The sequence below is a fragment of the Mus pahari genome, chromosome 5 (assembly GCF_900095145.1).
Source record: "Mus pahari chromosome 5, PAHARI_EIJ_v1.1, whole genome shotgun sequence".
NCBI classification, from domain to species: Eukaryota; Metazoa; Chordata; class Mammalia; order Rodentia; family Muridae; genus Mus; species Mus pahari.
The window spans coordinates 120,354,987-120,373,832 of NC_034594.1; positions in this window are offsets into that span (position 1 = coordinate 120,354,987).

The window sequence follows — 18,846 nt, forward strand, 5'->3', positions numbered from 1 at the left end:
AGAACCAATTTAATAACTTTGATCTTAACCACTGATCATATATATATATATATATATATATATATATATATATAAAATAAAACGAGGTAACAAGAAAATGAGATTAAACCAGATAATGTTGTAAAACATTTGAACTCACAGCATTCCTGAAAATAAAATAAAGTTGTTTACCAGATATAATCAATCACCCACAGCATTTGCATACTCATCAATACATTGACAATGACCTTTACAAAATCATCATGGTTTCAGCTAATCTATGACTCTGTCACCCAGAAATTATCTCAGCACCTTTCACAATTACTAACAGGTTCTATAAAGCAAATTTTCCTACATAACTAAAAATGTGCAATGGTTTTACATCTTTTACTGCATGGCTAATTATGCCATGGACAGCGTAAGGGAGAGAAGAAGAGAAGATATTATGACCACGGGTAAGAAAATGCTCACACACTTCCAGTAATGGTGAATATAAAGTAAAAAAAATCATATTAAATGGAATAAAATACATTATCTCCAACTCTCTGGTAAGTTTTTTGAATGTCTTAATGGAATCTCTGAATGACAAAGAAAAGAATGAATTCCTTTCTCTAGATTGTATTTCTGTGATAATGAAAAAACTGTATGTAAACATACCAAAGAAAATTTTAAGTGCTGACACACATTTTAAAAGATATATTGCCAATACATGACTACCAGTTATCCATTAGCCACATAATTAAATATCAAGAAATATGCAACAAGTTATAGACAGCATAGTAATCAATTATGCATGCAGAGAGTAAAGACCATAAGAGTATCATTTCTCCTGAACAGGCTTATACACAAACATTTCTTCTTGTAGTTTTTAAAAGAATTTTGAAATTCCTTGATTCTGGTTGAGACAGGATACGCTATAGTCCTGGCCGATCACTATGGCTAGGAAGAACCTGAACTCCTGATCCTCTGCCTCTGCCTCAGCCTCTGTCTCTTACACACTGATGAACTTGGAAATCTGTAATAACGATAACTTTTCTGTCAAAGACCTATTTAAAGCAAACACACATTTTTAAAGTGTGTTTTAGTTTGATTTTCTTTTTTAACTCTGTTTCTGTAAAATTATTTTGTTATTTATTAACATGTATGTGTGTGTGTTTCTATGTATGAATTTAAATGTGTGCAGGGGCTTGTAGAAGCTAGAAGAAGGCAACATTCCCCCTGGAGCTGAAGTTATAGACTGTGAGAAAGCTTAACTCCAGTCCTCCATGAGAGCTGCCAGTGCTCTGTACCACCAAGCTGTCTCTACAGCTCCTGATATTAGCTTCTTGATATTCCCACTCTGTGTCTCTAATTGTGAGCTGAGTAAATTCCATGGAAATTGAAGTTCCAGAAATGAAAATAAAAATATGAAGAAACTGATATCTCTAGGGAAGTCTCCACTGTTCCACATGCATTGATTACCATCATAATTTGTCCTAAGTTGCAATTCCTGGGATAGCCAATGTATTTTAACTAGATGAAATCATTACCAAACTGACATTAAAAAAAAAAAAAAAAGCTGGTAAGCCTTCAGAGTTTATTTCAACAAAATATTCTAAGAGCTTCCTTGTTTTTTTCTATATTTTTATTAATCCTAAAAAATTTTAAAATAATTTTATGCTTCTCTTGAATCTTGTATAGTCCTGCACTCAAAGTCATCTCTTTCATGTAGAAGACAAACCTCTGTGATTTGTGTTAAAGTGAATGACACATATAGCACTCTCTTACATGAATTGCAATAAAAGAAGAAGCAATAATACATATATATAGAGAGAGCCAAATATAAAAATTCAAAGATGAAAATAAATCCTCAAGAACATATAAAATTTTTGTTAAGAATTATATTACAGCTGGGCAGTGGTGTGCACACCTTTAATCCCCAGCACTTGGGAGGCAGAGACAGGCGAATTTCTGAGTTCGAGGCCAGCCTGGTCTACAAAGTGAGTTCCAGGACAGCCAGGACTATACAGAGAAACCCTGTCTTGAAAAAAAATGAGAATTATATTACAGAGGATTTCAAATTATCACATTAAATATAATGAATGTGTTGTTTCTTTCCTCTAAACATGACTGCATAAGTCTTGAGTATCAAGCAAATATACTGCTAGCATCACACATTCAATGGACAATATACTGCTAGTATCACACATTCAACAATTACGGACAATATACTGCTNGGACAATATACTGCTAGTATCACACATTCAACAATTACGGACAATATACTGCTAGTATCACATATTCAACAATTACGGACTGCGGAAGAGAACATAGAGAGCTGAAATTGTAAACAATATAAGAACAAATATGGCATAGACACCACAGATTCATATATTTCAGCACTGATACTTGTTAGAGTTACAGACTCATGTATTAAAAACATTAAGTCTATGTAAAATCACTAGCATTGTGGAAAGAATTTGAAAAAGACCAAAGTTTGTTAATGTGGATGACACTATACTCTCTCTCTCACACACAAACACACACACACACACACACACACACACACACACACATAAATTTTGCCTGTTTGTTTCAAATAGCACACTGTTTTCAGATAGCAATCTGTTATTAATACCTTCAAAATATATAGCCAAGCTATTTTCATGAATCAATAAAAAACTTTGTGGTGAAAAAATAATAATATTGAATAGCTATTCAACATTCACTTAATTTGTTTTTAAAACAAAAATCCATTTGAAATATCTCCAAAAACAATTAAGTCCTTACATTATGGAAATAATAAAGAGAAGGAACTATAATAAAATATAGAAAATTGAAAAGTTAAAATGCTGGAAACAAAAAATATACAAATGACTTTTAAATCAAAGCATAATAGTGTGGCATGCACCTGTAATCTCAGACCTCAGAAGGCAGGGGCAGGCAGATCTCTGAGTCTGAGGCCAGCCTGACCTTTATAGGCAGTTCCACGAACACAGAGATGCATAGAGGAATGCTGTCTCAAGTAAAAATAGGTAATAAACATGGATTGGAATTTTCAGAGGGAATTTTGTATATTTTCCATATCAACATTATAGGTAGTAATATTAAATTAGACAGGATAGAAGCAATATTAGCTTCCGAGTACACATGTTTCTGGATCATTTTTATTTAAATGATAATTCATAAGGGAAAATTGAGATTTTCTTCAGATAGTGTCGTCTATAAAACTGATGGATATTAGACCTACTGGAGTATGCTTTACAACTGACAGGAGCCTGACATAGCTGTCTCCTTAGAAGTTCTGCCATTGCTTGACTAATACAGAAGTGGATGTTCACAGCCATCCATTAGATGGAGCACAGGGTACCCAATGAAGGAGTTAGAGAAAGTACCCAAGGAGCTAAAGGAATTTGGAGCCCTCTAGGAGGAACAACAATATGAACTAACCAGTAACCCCAGAGTTTCCTGGGGCTAAACAACCAATCAAAGAAAACACACAGAGAGACTCATGGCTCTCGCTGCATATGTAGCTGAGGATGGCCTAGTTGGTCATCAATGGGAAGAGGAGCCCTTGGTCCTGTGAAGGTTCTATGCCCCAGTATAGGAGAATGCCTGGGTCAGAAAGCAGGAGTGGGTGGGTTGGGAAGCAGGGGGAGAGGGGAGATGATAGGGGATTTTCAGAGGGGAAACTAGGGAAAGCAATAACATTTGAAATGTGAATAAACAAAATATCTAAGAAAAATAATGAAAAAAGGAAGAAAGAAATGTTCAACCCATGGGAATTTTATAACCTGAAAGCTCACAGCTTGCCATATCCATTTGCTGTGTCTTTTCTGCATTCTAGTAGTGATTTTCTAATTTTTTTCCCTCCACCTACACAGATTTATATTTCTATATCCTGCATTTCTGGTAATCTAAGGCAAAACTTTAAAGAAATAACTCAATCACCATCCCTAATAATTACAGCACTTGACAAATGTGTTTGAGTAAGTAGAAAATTTTACAACTATCTCCATTTAATTTACATGAAGCTGACATTATAATTTTTAATAATCTAGTAAATTATAATATCCATGTCACATCATTTGATGTTTATGGCAGGAAAGTCAAGTGTGATAAAATAATACAAATAAATGAATTTCAGACAGAATAAAATATCCCATTTAAAATTACTTCATGCACTCTCTAAGTCACTTTAACTAATTAATGACTGAAATATTCTTCAGTCTAGTGATTAGGCCATATACTTCTGTAAAACAACTGCAAAGCACATTTTAACAATTAACCATCTAGACATAAAGGTACTATCCTTGTGGCACAGGGTACGAGAGTACTTCCATGTGAGATTTAATATCTTTGCATATTTATGATTCCTCAATTCCTGTCAGAAGAGTTATTACAGTGAGAATGATTGTAATGCAACTTTCAAAAATACAAGAATGAATAAATAAGTACCAGAACTTTTAATTCAATTTATACTTTCTTTAAAATTAAGAGGTACATGCATCCATACTAAAAGTTACCAATTTGCCTGTTTTTTTTTTTAAATACAAGTGTTATAATGATTTTGTACTTTTTATTCAACATGTTTTTGAGAAACATTCATTCCCACTCTTTCTAATTAGTCTACAAGTTCAACATATTTTCTGTGACAATTTTTAAAATTGACTTAAATGGGATCAGTGAAATAGCAAATAAAATCAATCCTGAGGTTTTCTAAAGATGGAGGGGCAAAGTTAACATATAAGTAATACACCCACCCCTTTCTATTAAGCTGTGGTGTTAATGCCATCTACAAATAAGGATATGGTGTTAGGTACATCTAACATACTATAACTACAAACATAATCACTATGAGACATTATCAAGTTTTAACATTTGAAAGCCTGGTATGCAATTTGCATTTTCCTATAGCTTGGTCAAGGAACTGGTAAGGATTTAGTTCTAAGAACCTCCTCATGAACACTATTGACCTGCATTGTTCTTCCGAATCTCACTGTTCTCCTCAGCTTCCTCATATATGAAGTTACTTTCTTTTTCATTGAAAGTTATTTTATTTTCAGTATATAACTGTTTTTTATTAGATATTTTCTTCATTTGAAATTCAAATGCTATCCCAAAAGTCCACTATACCTTCACTTTGCCCTGCTCTCCAACCCACCCACTCCTACTTCCTGGCCCTGGCATTCCTCTGTACTGGGGCATATAATCTTCCCAAGACAAAGGGCCTCTCCTCCCATTGATGGCCTACTAGGCCATCCTCTGCTACATATGCAACTAGAGACACAGCTCTGGGGGGTTGGGAGGGCCCTTGTTAGTTCATAGTGTTGTTCCTTCTATAGGGTTGCAGACCCCTTTAGCTCCTTTGGTACTTTTTCTAGCTCCTTCATTGTGGGCCTTATGTTCCATCCAATAGATGACTGTGAGCATCCACTTCTGTGTTCACCAGGCACTTGCATAGCCTCAAGAGACAGTCTCTTGTCATCTTGATGGAACATCTTTATCCACTTTATGTAACTTTTTACTCGTTTCATTTTGTTTATTATATATTCAAAGACCTTAAGGTCTCTTCTAATATCCTACATGTGAATTTGAGGCACACTTCTTGGAGATTTCAGTTCTGCTCCTCTCTCTTTGCCCCACCCAGCATTTCCCTATTCCTTTATGCTACATAGTCACCTCTGCACCTTTCTGTTACAGGAGCTCTGGTGATTTCCTTGGTTGTGTTACTTTGTAGCTCTGTGTAAAAGAATAATTGGTTACACCTTAAGTTTTCAGTGTTTATTTTTTGAATAGAAGAGATTTGCACTGATAGAAATCCATAGCTCATCTTTTCCCTCTAATTACCCTTGATACCTTCCCAGTCCTTTCTCTACTCAGTTACTGAATGACCACTGAAGGCAGAAACCTTTTAAAATGCAAATTTCTGTGTGTATCTCTACAGACTAAAGATACAACTTGTTAGTGGGCATGTAATGCTTTTCTTAATGCAGCCCTCAGCTATTCCCTGCCTCATTCTTCTCCTGGATTTATTTCATCCTGAAGCAAATCTTTCTATGCAAAGGTGCTTGTGGTGCAGACACACAATCCTGAATGCCTAGCTACTTCCTCTTACAAAGTGACCTGTCATCAATTAGCATAATTTTCTACCCATGAATATTGATTGTCTGGAAAACTTAATACTACTAATCATTTCTTTCATTTGGACATAGGACTTTTTTTTTTTTTTTTTTTAGCTCCAAAAAAAAAAAAAAACAAAGCAACAACAACAACCATTTCCTGATACAACCTGCTTTTGCAGCAAGGTCAAAAAGGTAATGAAAGCTTTGTGATATTTTACATGTTTATTTTTTTATTTAATCTTTTATTTATTTATTTATTTACTTACTTACTTACTTACTTACTTACTTACTTACTTACTTACACTCCAAATTTTAATCCCCTCCCAATCTACCCTCCGACTGTTCCATATCCCATACCTCTTCCCAGCCCCCATGTCTCCACAAAGATGTCCCCTCCATTCACCACCTGACCTCAAACCTCCCTGGGATCTCCAGTCTCTTGAGGGTTAGGTGCAGCATCTCTGACTGAACACAGACCCGGCAGTCCTCTGCTGTATATGTGTTGGGGGCCTCATATCAGCTGGTGTATGCTGCCTGGTTGGTGCTCCTCCTATAGGGTTGTCCTCCTCAACTTCTTCAAGATTTTTCCCTAATTCAGCCACAGAGTTCAGCAGCTTCTGTTCATTGGTTGGAGACAAATATCTGCATCTTACTCTTTCAGCTGCTTTTTAGGTCTTTCAGGAGGCAGTCATGTGAGTCCTCTTTTTGTGAGTGCTCCATAGCCTCAGTAACATTGTCAGGCCATGGAACCTCCCCTTGAACTGGATCCCACTTTGAGCCTGTCACTGAACCATTTTTTTCCTTCTCACTCCTCTCTATTTCCATCCTTGCAGTTCTTTCAGACAGGAACAGTGATGGGTCAGAGTTTTCACTGTGGAATGGCAACCCTATCCCTCACTTGATGTCCTGATTTTCTGCGGGAGGTGGGCTCTACAAATTCCCTCTTCTCACTGTAGGGCATTTTGTCAATGGTCCCTTCCTTTGAGTCCTGAGAGTCTCTCACCTACCAGGTCTCTGGTACATTCTGGAGGGTCCCCCCAACCTCCTTCCCAAGGTTGCCTGTTACCATTCTTTCTGCTGGCCCTCAGAGCTTCAGTCCTTCCTCCCCCCCAACCCCCCACCCCCACCAACACCAGATCAGGTTCCCCTCTACACTCCTCCTCTGCCCACTTTCTCTCCCAGGTCTCTCCCTCCCTCCTTCCTTGTGATAGTTTTGTTCTCCCTCCCAAGTGGGACTGAGGCATCCTCCCTTAGTCCCTTCAGCTTGTTGACTTTTTGAACTCTGTGTATTGTATCTTGGGTGTTCTTTACCTTTTTTTTTCTTTCTTTTTTTTTCTGCTAATATCCACTTTTAGAGAGTACATACCATGCATGTCATTTTGGGTCTGAGTCACCTTACTTTGGATAATATTTTCTAGTTCCATCATCCATTTTCCTGCAAAACTCAGGACGTCCTCATTCTTAATAGCTCATTAGTATTCCATTGTGAAAATGAATCACATTTTCTGTATCCATTCTTCTGTCGTGGGACATCTGGGTAGTTTCTAGCTTTTGGCTATCACAAACAAGGGCTCTATGAACATAGTGGAATATGTTCCTCTGTGGCGTGGTTGGACAACTTTTGGGTATATTCTCAAGATTGGTACTGCTAGGTCTTCAGATAGATCTATTTCCCATGTTCTGAGGGATCTCCAGATTGATTTCCAGGGTGGTTGCAATCCCACCAGCAATGGAAGGTTATTCCTCTTTCTCTACATCCTCATCGACATATGCTGTTGCCTGAGGTTTTGATCTTAGCCAGTCTGATTGGTGTGAGGTGGAATCACAGGGTTACTTTGATTTGCATTTCTCTGATCACTAAGGACTTTGAAAATTCCTTTATGTGCTTCTCAGCTATTTGAGATAATGTTAGTACTCCTTTAGATATGGGATACATATGCATTCTTCATTGAAATTTTAATATAAAAACTTAATGACCCTTCAATTAAAAGCTCCACTAACTAGAAAAATTTATAAGCCTAGCAAAAGTTATTGAGTTAGTAAGTGAATGGATGAACGATGATGAAAGACGGTTTAGAATTTAAAAACTCAATAACAATCATTTCTATGATGTTTATCTCGGTATTATTTATCCTATAGTAAAGTTGAAATCAACATAGTAAAACCATCATTATAATGAGGTAAATATTCTTCCTAAAGTAAAATGTTGTTTTATCATTCAACTAGGATTCAGCTGTCTCTGTGCTGAAATAAAGATTGGTTTCACTGTGAACCTTCAAGCAGTTTCATGTGAGATGTTGCTTCTTAGTATTTACGAAAGATGATGTTTTAAAGTACTATTGCAAATAAAATTACAATGCCCTTCCTATACAAACTGCCTTAGGCAGGTATGAAGACTGATAATGACTGAAAAATTCTCTTTTGGGGCTTCATGGCATTTCCTTAATTCATTTTTAATTTTTCCTCTATTGAAATATTTTTTTCATAAAATATATTCGTATTACTTTTTGTTTTCCTTCTACTTTACTCAGTACTTCCTCATCATCCCCCTCTACTGGATCCATACCCCTTTTTACCTCTCATTAGTAAAGAATAGAAGTAACAACACAAATAACAAATAAAAGGTATTAAGATAAAATGAAAACATCACATGAAAGTTGGAAAAAGCAAAGTCCATGCATGAGAAGGCTTAATAAGAAGAGACCTACCTGTTTATGCACTTTGAAGTCACATAAAAATACTAAAATGAAACCTATAATATATACATAGGATGTGGTACAAGCCCATATAGGCACTGTGCTTGCTGCTTCTGTCTGAATTCATGTGAGTTTTGCTGAGTTGACTTATAGGGCATTTTTCTCATGTCCTCCATCACCTCTATATCTTACATTCTTTTCTGCTCCTATTCTTCACAGTTCCCTGAGATCTAAGGGGGAGATAAAGACATAAAGACAGTTCATTTAGCTTTCTCTCTCTTTCTCTCTCTCTCTCTCTCTCTCTCTCTCTCTCTCTCTCTTCTATTTATTATAATATCTGGCTATGGGTCTCTGAATTTGTTTCCATCTGCTACAGGAAGACACTTCTTTGATAATGTCTGAAAATATACTCATATAGGAGTGCAGTAGAATATCATTCAATCATTTAATAATACATTTTTCTTTTCTTTTTTTAAGACAAGTAGTATTTAGTTCCACTCCAGGTCTCTGGGTCAATGAGCTATCTACTCTGTTCAACAACCTTACTGATAAAAGAATTGCATATCAAAAGTACTTTGAGATTCTATCTTTGTCTACTCGTCAAAATGATTAACATCAAAAACCCAAGTGACAGTTCATGCTGATTAGGGTTTGGAGCAAGGGTACTATTCCTTCATTGCTGGTCAGAGTGCAAACTTGTACATGTACTATGGAAATCAATATGGTGGATATTCACATAGTTGGTAATAGATCTACCTCAAGATCCAGCTAGGCCACTCTTGGGCATATCTCCAAGAGACACTTCATCTGACAGGTAACCACTTTCTCAAACATGTTCATTGCTACTCTAGGAAGCAACCTAGATGGCCCTCTTCTGAAAAATGGATAAAGAAGTTGTGTTATGGTTAAACAATGCGATACTTTACTACACAGCTATTAAAAAATAGTGACACTGGACAGGTGGTGGCACATGCCTTTAATCCCAGCACTTGAGAGGCAGAGGCAGGCAGATTTCTGAGTTCGAGGCCAGCCAGGGCTATGCAGAGAAACCGTGTCTCAAAAAACAAAAAACAAAACAAACAAAAAAAAAATCATGAAATTTGTAGGTAAATGTATGTAACTAGTAAGTCACCCTGAATAACATTTCCTAGAGTAAGAAAAATAAATATTGTACATATTTATGTATATGTGGATGTTAGCCATTAAATGAATAATAACCAAGGTAAAATCTCTAGAATCGTAGAGTTTAGGAACAGAGGATAGGATTAGGTGAGGTACACTCTAGAGGGATAAATTAAGTGGATTTTGTGTGCATATAGTCAGAGCTGGGGGTGGTAATGGAATGATCAGGTGGTAAGAGGGAAAGTAGATGGGGTTGAGAGAGGAAGATCCATTCAAGACAGCTAGAATGGAGTGATATTTGAGGACTGTTATGAAAGCCTATTGTAGTGAAATCTTCCTAAAATATTTGAAGGAGATCCTAATGCCATTTCCAAATAATGAGGTTTGTGGAGTAAAAACTTGCCATCTCCTGTCACAAAACAACCCTTCCAGTACTGGGACTTGGTTATAATTAATTGAGCTGTTGCCCAAAGAGGATCCATGCAAATTCCCAAACAATACAAGCTATTGTCAAAACATTGATTGCTCTTTACCAACTGATAACACGGCCCTATGACTGAAGTCTTAATACTCTAAAGACTCATTGAACATCGAAAGAGCAAGCTCTATACTTATAAGTAATAGTGTCTTGGTTCAGAAGACACCAAAAGAGAAACATAAAGAGCAACCTAGTCACAAATTTATTTTGTGATCTGTCCTGACTGCAAAATATGATAGAGCAATGGTGGCATAAATCTTGTAAGAATAACCAAACAATGTCTGGTATGACTTAAGGTCCGCTCCATGAAGACCTTACTTGACACTGATTGGGTCACCAAAAACAGTAAATGCATTCATTAAGTTTTCAGTAAAATATTTCATATTAATGCACACTTATAATAGTTATCTTATTAAATATATTTACATGTGTGATTTAACATAAATACTAATATTTATTTATTTCTGTATCAGACAATCCTTTTCTTGAGTATCTTAAGATAATGAAAAATAAATGTAACTCATTTTTATTATTAAAATATATGATTTACAATAACATATTTACAGACTTTTAGACTAATATTTTTATAACAGTGTATAGCTCAAATTTACAAATCCTATCTTCCTATTACTATTACTGAAAAATATAAACAATTATGGGAAAATGTGCTATAATGTAGAAAGTGTAAAGTTAAAATGTATAGAAATGTTTAATTGAAACTGACAGGAAAATGAAAAAGAATCGGGAAATGCATGTCTTAGCTTAGTTAAGAAAAATTCTATGATCCAAGTGACTCCAGTAATTAGGCATAAGATTGCATTACTGCCTTGATGTTTTTGGCAAAAATTATTTTATCAAGTGACAGAATAATAATTATAAAATATATATACACAGCCTAATATCCATTATATAATAATTCATTTTTATTTTCTCTATGCTTACCCCCAAATTTCCTAAAGCATTATTATCCCACTTGAGAAAGCATTAACTTAATAAGCAGTTCCAACAATGATTTTTCTATGCATGTATAATATATAATCATTTTGTTTTACAACTATAAAATCTGTGTTTGATTCATTTATGACATGTAGGAAAATATATGAGGCAGCAAAATAGTAATAAATGGAGGATACAATAATGCCCACACTATTAATTCCAGTTTTATTTTGATGTCTTCATTTTACAATAAATGGATTAACAAGGGAAATAAGAATTCAAATGTTTCTACCCTTCACTGTATATATGTACTATTTGGATATTTTCCTAGAATTATTCTAAGATGAATTATAATGATACATATTTAGCTAAAGTTTTAAAAATATATTTAATATAATTAAAATTAAATTAAAAGTAAAAATAATGCAGAAAAAATTTATGCCTGAAGCATGAATGCCTTGTATATGTTGGTCTGTGCCTGCTCTCTCTTCATTAGGAAAGCTGGAATTAGTTGTTCACAAGTTCACAGTCATGCGTGAGATACAGTGACTTTCATACAATCTTCTCTCCAAAGGTAAAAAAAAAAATATTTAATATTTATACTTAATATATCTTACTTTAAATTATCAAGATTCTGGTTACCACTTTCTCTTTTGAATTTTTTGCCATTAACTTATTTATTTATTTACTCCACATTCTGATCACAGACCCCCCCCCCCACTGTTCTCATCTCATCAGAATCTGCCTCTCACAATCTACCCCCTCCATTATTTACTCCCTTTCTCCTCAGAGATGGGAACACACAAACACATACAGCGGCACAGCAAGTAACAGCAAGATTAAGCATCCCATCTTTCACTGGTGGCCAACAAGGCAGTCCAGCTAGAGGAAGGAGATTGAAAGGCAGGCTACAGAGTAAGAGACAGCCCCTGCTCTTAATTGCTAGAGGACTAACAAAAGACTGCTACATGTCTGCCATAAATGTATAAAACAACTAGGTCCAGCCCCCGCATGCTCTTTGGCTAGTGGTATCTGGGTATCTCCATGGCCCCAGGTTATTTGAGTCTGTGTGTTATCATGTGGTATTCATGAAACTTCTACTTCCCTCAATCTCAATCCTCACTCTTCCACAAAAGACCCAAAACTTCATCTGATGTTTGGCTTTAACTGCATTTGTTCCCATCAGCGATGGATGAAACCTTCCACAGGACAATAATGCAAGGGTACTCTTTGCAATCCTAGCAGAGTATCATAAATTGTGTCAAGATGGTCTTTCTCTCATGGGATGTGTCTCAAGTTAGGTTACTCATTGATTGGCATTTCCTTCAACCTCTACTCTATTTTTATCCCTGTATATTTTGTAGGCAGGACTAATTTGGGTTGAAAATTTTGTGGGTGGCTTGGTGTCATTCTTTCTCCACTGGAAGTCCTGCCTGGTTACAGAAGGTGGCTGCTTCCATCTCCATACCATCCTCTAGATAGAAGTTTCAGTTAGCATCACCCCTACAGACTTCCAGGATTCTTAAACCAATTCCTGAGATACTCCAATCATCTTCCATTCTCTCTCACAACCTTCTCCCACCTTCCCTCTACCCACACCATATCTACATTCTCTATTCCCCTCCTCACCCCCTTTCCTGCCAATTACCCACTACCATTCGCTTCTGATGTCTATTTTATTTTCCCTTCTCAGTGAAGGCGCATCACCTGGGCCTTCCTTTTTGCTAAGTTTCTTTGGAAATTTGGATTATAGTATGAGTATCCTATATTTTCTGGCTAATCTCAATTTATAAATGAGAATATATATCAGTCCTTTGAGGTCTAAAGAAATATTTTCTAGTTCTACATATTGTCCTGCAAATTTCATGATATACTTTTTTTTTATAGCATAGTAGTGCTCCATTGTGCAATTGAATGACATCTTTAACCAGTGTTTAGTTAAGGGGCATGTGGGTTGTTTCCAGCTTCTGGCTATCATGAATAAAGCTGCTATGAACATAGTGGAGCACAATTCCTTGTGGTATGTGGTGGAGCATCTTTGGGGTATATGTCCAGGAGTAGTACAGATGGATCTTGAGGTAGAACTATTCACAATTTCCTGAGATTTATTTGGGGAATGATTGTACATGTTTGCATATCCACCAACATAGAAGAAGTAGTCTCCCTTCTCCCACCACATCCTCCTGAGCAGGAGCTGTTTTTTCAGTTTTTGATCTTAGGCATTCTGAAGGGTATGGACTTTTATCTCATAGTCATTTTGATTGACGTTTTCTTGATTACTTCAGAATTGAACATTTCTTCAAGTATTTCTCACCCATTAGATATTCCTGTGTTGAGAGTTCTGTTTACCCCTGAACCTTATTTTTTTATTAGATTATTTGATTTGTTGGTATCTAACTTCTTGAAATCTTTATGTATTTTGTATAATAACCTCTGACACATTTATGGTTAGTGAAGGTCGTCTGCCATTATTTAGAATACCATTTGTTCAGTTGATAGTATCCTTTGCCTTAAAAAGCTTTTCAGTTTCATGACGTCTCATTTATTAATTACTCATCTCAGTGCCTGGGCTATTGGTTCTCTGTTCAGAAAATGGTCTCCTTTATTATCAAGGGTATTCCCTACTTTCTCTTCTATAGGTTTAGTGTATCTGTTTTAATGTTGAGATTTTTTTTTAATCTACTTGGATTTTAGTTTTGTGCAAGGTGATAGATATGGTTTTATTTATATTCTTCTACATGAAGACAATCCAGTTAGAACAGCATCATCTGTTGATGATTTATTTTTCCACTGTATGGTTTTAGCTTCTTTGTGAAGAATCAAGTGTCTGTAACTGTGGGTTTATTTTGGGGTCTTTGATTCAATTCCTTGATCATACTTTCTCTTCCTTTATGTATACTATGTGGTTTTTATTACAAATGCTCTTTGCAGTTTGAAATCATGGATGGTGACACTTCCAGAAGTTCTTTTATCGTACAGGATTGTTTGGGCTGTCCTGATGTTTTTTGTTTTGTTTTGTTTTGTTTTGTTTCTCATATGAAATTGAGAACTTTTTTTTCAAGTTCTGTAAAGAATTGTGTTGGAATTTTGATGAGAATTACTTTGAATCTGTAGATTGCTTTCAGTAAGATGACCATATTTACTATGCTAAATCTACAGATCCATGAGCATGGGTGATATTCTTTCTTCAAAGACTTGAAGTTCTTGTTATGCAGTTCCTTCACTTGCTTGGTTAGATTTACACAAAGAAATTATATATTTTCCTTGGATATTGTGAAGGGTATTGTATCCCTGATTTATTTCTCATCCAATTTATGATTTATATAAAGAAGGGCTATTGATTCTTTTCTTTGAGTTAATTTTGTATCCTGGCACTTTACTGAAGGTATTCATCAGTTTTGAGGTTCTTTAGTAGACTTTTGGTGGGTGAGATATGAATACTATCATATCATCTGTGAACAGCAATATTTTGATTTCTTTTCCAATTTGTGTCCACTTCAATCAACCACTTTTGTTGATTTATCCATGTACCTAAAATTTAAAGTACTGTATAGAAAAGATATGGTGAATGTGGATAACCTTGCCTTAACCTTGATTTTGGTGGAACTGTTTTAAGTTTCTTTCCATTAATTTGATATTAACTAGTAGCTTGCTATATATTACCTTTATTGTATTGACCTATGCACCTTATATACCTGATCTATTGAAGACTTTTGATACAAAGAATGCTTGGATTTTGTCAAAGGCTTTTTCAGCATCTATAAGATGATCATTTGGATTTTTCTTTCAGTTTTTTTTTTATATGGTGAATTACATTGATGGATTTTTCTTATGGTGAAACACTTTTGTATCCCTGGGAAGAAGCATATTTGATGAGAGTGGATGATGCATTTGATGTGCATATGGATTCAGTAGGCAAGTATTTTATTGAGTATTTTTGCATCAATGTTACAACCAGGACTGAAGGCAGGCCATTCTGACCAGTAAAATGTGGTTAGTTTATCTAACTATGGGGTTCCAAACCCCTTCAACTCCTTCAGTTCTTTCGCTAACTACTCCACTGTGGACCCCATGCTCAGTTCAATGGTTGGCTACAATCATCTACTTCTGTGTTTGTCAGGCTCTGGGAGAGCCTCTCAAGAAACAGCTATATCAGGATCCTGTCAGCAAGCACTTCTTCATATCCACAATACTGTCTGGGTTTGGTAACTGTTTATGGAATGGATCCACATGTGGGACAGTCTCTGGGAGGCTTTTCCTTCAGGCTCTACTCCACAATTTGTCTCTGTATCTCCTACCATGTGTATTTTGTTTGCACTACTAAAAAGGACTGAAGTATCCACACTTTGGTCTTTCTTCTTCTTTAGCTTCATATGGTCTGTGAATTGTATTGTGGGTATTCCGAACTTTGGGGCTAATATTCCCTTACCAGTGAATACATACCATGTGTGTTCTTTTGTGACTGAATAACCTCACTCAGGATGATATTTTCTAGTTCCATCCATTTGCCTAAGAATTTCATGAATTCATTGTTTTTAATAGCTGAGTAGTACTCCATTGTGTAAATGTACCATATTTTCTGTATCCATTCTTCTGTTGAACATCTGGGTTCTTTTCAGCTTCTGGCTATTATAAATAAGGCTGCTATAAACATTATGGAGCATGTGTCCTTGTTATATGTTGGAGCTTCTTTTGGGTATACGCCCGGGAGTGGTATAGCTTGGTCCTCAGATAGTACTATGATCAATTTTCTAAGTAACCACTAGACTGATTTCTCGAGTGGTTGTACCAGCTGCAATCACAACAAAGAAGTGTTCTTCATTCTCCACATCCTCTCCAGCATCCGCTGTCACCTAAGTTTTTGATCTTAGCCATTCTGACTGGTGTGAGGTGGAATCTCAGGGTTGTTTTGATTTACATTTCCCTGATGACTCAGGATGTTGAACATTTCTTTTGGTGTTTCTCAGACATTAAGCATTCCTCAGTTGAGAATTCTATGTTTAGCTCTGTTCCCTGTTTTTTAATATGGTTATTTGGTTCTCTGGTGTCTAAATTATTCGATTAGATATAGCCCTCTTTCAGATGTAGGGTTGATAAAGATCTTTTCCCAATCTGTTGGTGGCAGATTTATCTTATTTACAGTGTCCTTTACCTTACAGAAGGTTTACAATTTTATAAGGTCCCATTTGTCAATTCTTGATCTTAGAGCATAAGGTTCTGTTCAGGAAATTTTCCCCTATGCCCATGTGTTTGAGGCTCTTCCCCACTTTCTCTTCTATTAGTTTCAGTGTATCTGATTGTATGTGGAGGTCCTGGATCCACTTGAACTTGAGCTTTGTGTAAGGCAATAGGAATGGATAGATTTGCATTCTTCTACATGCTGACCACAAGTTGAACCAGCACCATTTTTTGAAAATACTGTCTTTTTTCACTGGATTATTTTAGCTCTTTTGTCAAAGATCAAGTGACCATAGTTTTTTGGGTTCATATCTGGGTCTTCAATTCTGTTCCACTGATCTACCTGCCTGTCTCTGTTCCAATACCATGCAATTTTTATCACTATTGTTCTGTAATGCAACTTGAGGTCAGGGATTATGATTCCTCCCAGAAGTTCTTTTATTGCTGAGAATAGTTTTTGCTATCCTGGGGTTTTTATTATTCCAGATGATTTTGCAAATTGCTCTTTTGAACTCTATGAAGAATTGAGTTGGAATTTTGATGCGGATTGAAGTGAATCTGTGGATTGCTTTCAGCAAGATAGACATTTTTACTATATTAATCCTGCCAATCCATGTGCACAGGAGATTTTTCTGTCTCCTGGGATCTTCAATTTTTTCTTATCAGAGACTTGAAGTTCTTGTCAGACAGATCTTTGACTTGCTTGGTTACATTCGCACCAAGTTATTTATATTATTTGTGAATATTGTGAAGGGAGCTGTTTCCCTAAATTCTTTTTCAGCTTGTTTATCCTTTGAGTAGAGGAAGGCAACTGATTTGTTTGAGTTAATTTTCTATCCAGCCACTTTGCTGAAGTTATCAACTTTAGGAGTTCTCTATTGGAATTTTTGGTGTCACTTAAGTATGCTATCATATCATCTACAGATAGTGATACTTTGACTTCTTCCTTTCTAATTTTATCCCTTCATCCTCCCTTTCTTGTCTAATTGCTCTGGCTAGGACTTAGATTACTACATTGAATAGTTAGGGAGAGAGTGGATAGTCTTGTCTAGTCCCTGATTTTAATGGGATTACTTCAAGTTTCTCTCCATTTAGTGTGATGTTGGCTACTGGTTTGCTGTATATTGCTGTTACTATGCTTAAATACGCGCTTGAATTCCTGATCTTTCCAAAATTTTTACCATGAAGGGGTATTGTATTTTGTCAAATGATTTCTCTGCATGTAATAACGTGATCATGTTTTGTTTTGGTTTGCTTTGGTTTGCTTTGGTTTGTTTTGGTTTGTTTTGGTTTGTGACCCCAAGCACATATTTAGTAAAGGACTGGATGATATCACCTCAGTGGGAGAGAATGGTCTATCTAAATCCTGTGAAAAATTGATGCCCCAAAGAAGATGAAACCTGATGAGGGTGAGGTTGGGGAGGTAGGGCAGGTGGATGAGGATACTCTTAGAGGCAGAGGAAGAAGGATGGGGTGAAGAATTCATGGAGGCAGGACCAGGAAGGTAGGCAACTTTTTAATGTAAATAAACCAAGTAATTTAATAATAATTACAAAAAGAATATTAAAATCTGCAAGGCAAAAAGGCCAAGTAGCATATAATGGCAGACCTATTGGAATTACAGCTGACTTCTCAACAGAGATTCTAAAACCCAGTAGGGCCTCAACAGTTATCTTCCAAATTCTGTAAGGCCACAGAAACCAACTCAGACCTAGCAAAACTTTGAATGACCATAGATAAAGAAACCAAGACATTCTATTACAAAACATAGTTTTCAACAACATCTTTTCAGACATCCAGCCCTATAGGAGATACAAACAAACAAACAAGGAACACCATAGAATGCACACACACACACACACACACACACACACACACACACACACAAATAATAATAATTGCACACTGTGGGGAATTGCAGGCTGGTATCCAGTCGAGCTGTGGTCTGAACCCCAATGGTCATAATTCACCTACATCACAAGGTAGGCGTTCCCTCATGCTCCTGGAACTCTGGTCCCTGCCTAAGGTACCACCTCCCACAGCCCACACAGGAGAAGCATGGTCAGTAGTCAAGTAAGCAATGGCCCAAGCTTCTGAGCTTCAGACTAAACTCCTCCCCAGTTACCTAGCTACAGTGAAGACCATAGAAAGGGCTGTTCAGCCCCTACCTCTCTCTCTTACTTCCCATTCTCTTATCTCCCTCTTACCCCTCTCTCCCCTCTCTTTGTCTTCTCTCCTCTCTCCTTTCTCTGCCTTCTCCTCTCCTCTTCTTTCCCCCTCTTACTTTCTCTCTCTCTCTCTTTCTCTCTCTCTCTCTCTCTCTCTCTCTCTCTCTCTCTCTCTCTCTCTCTCT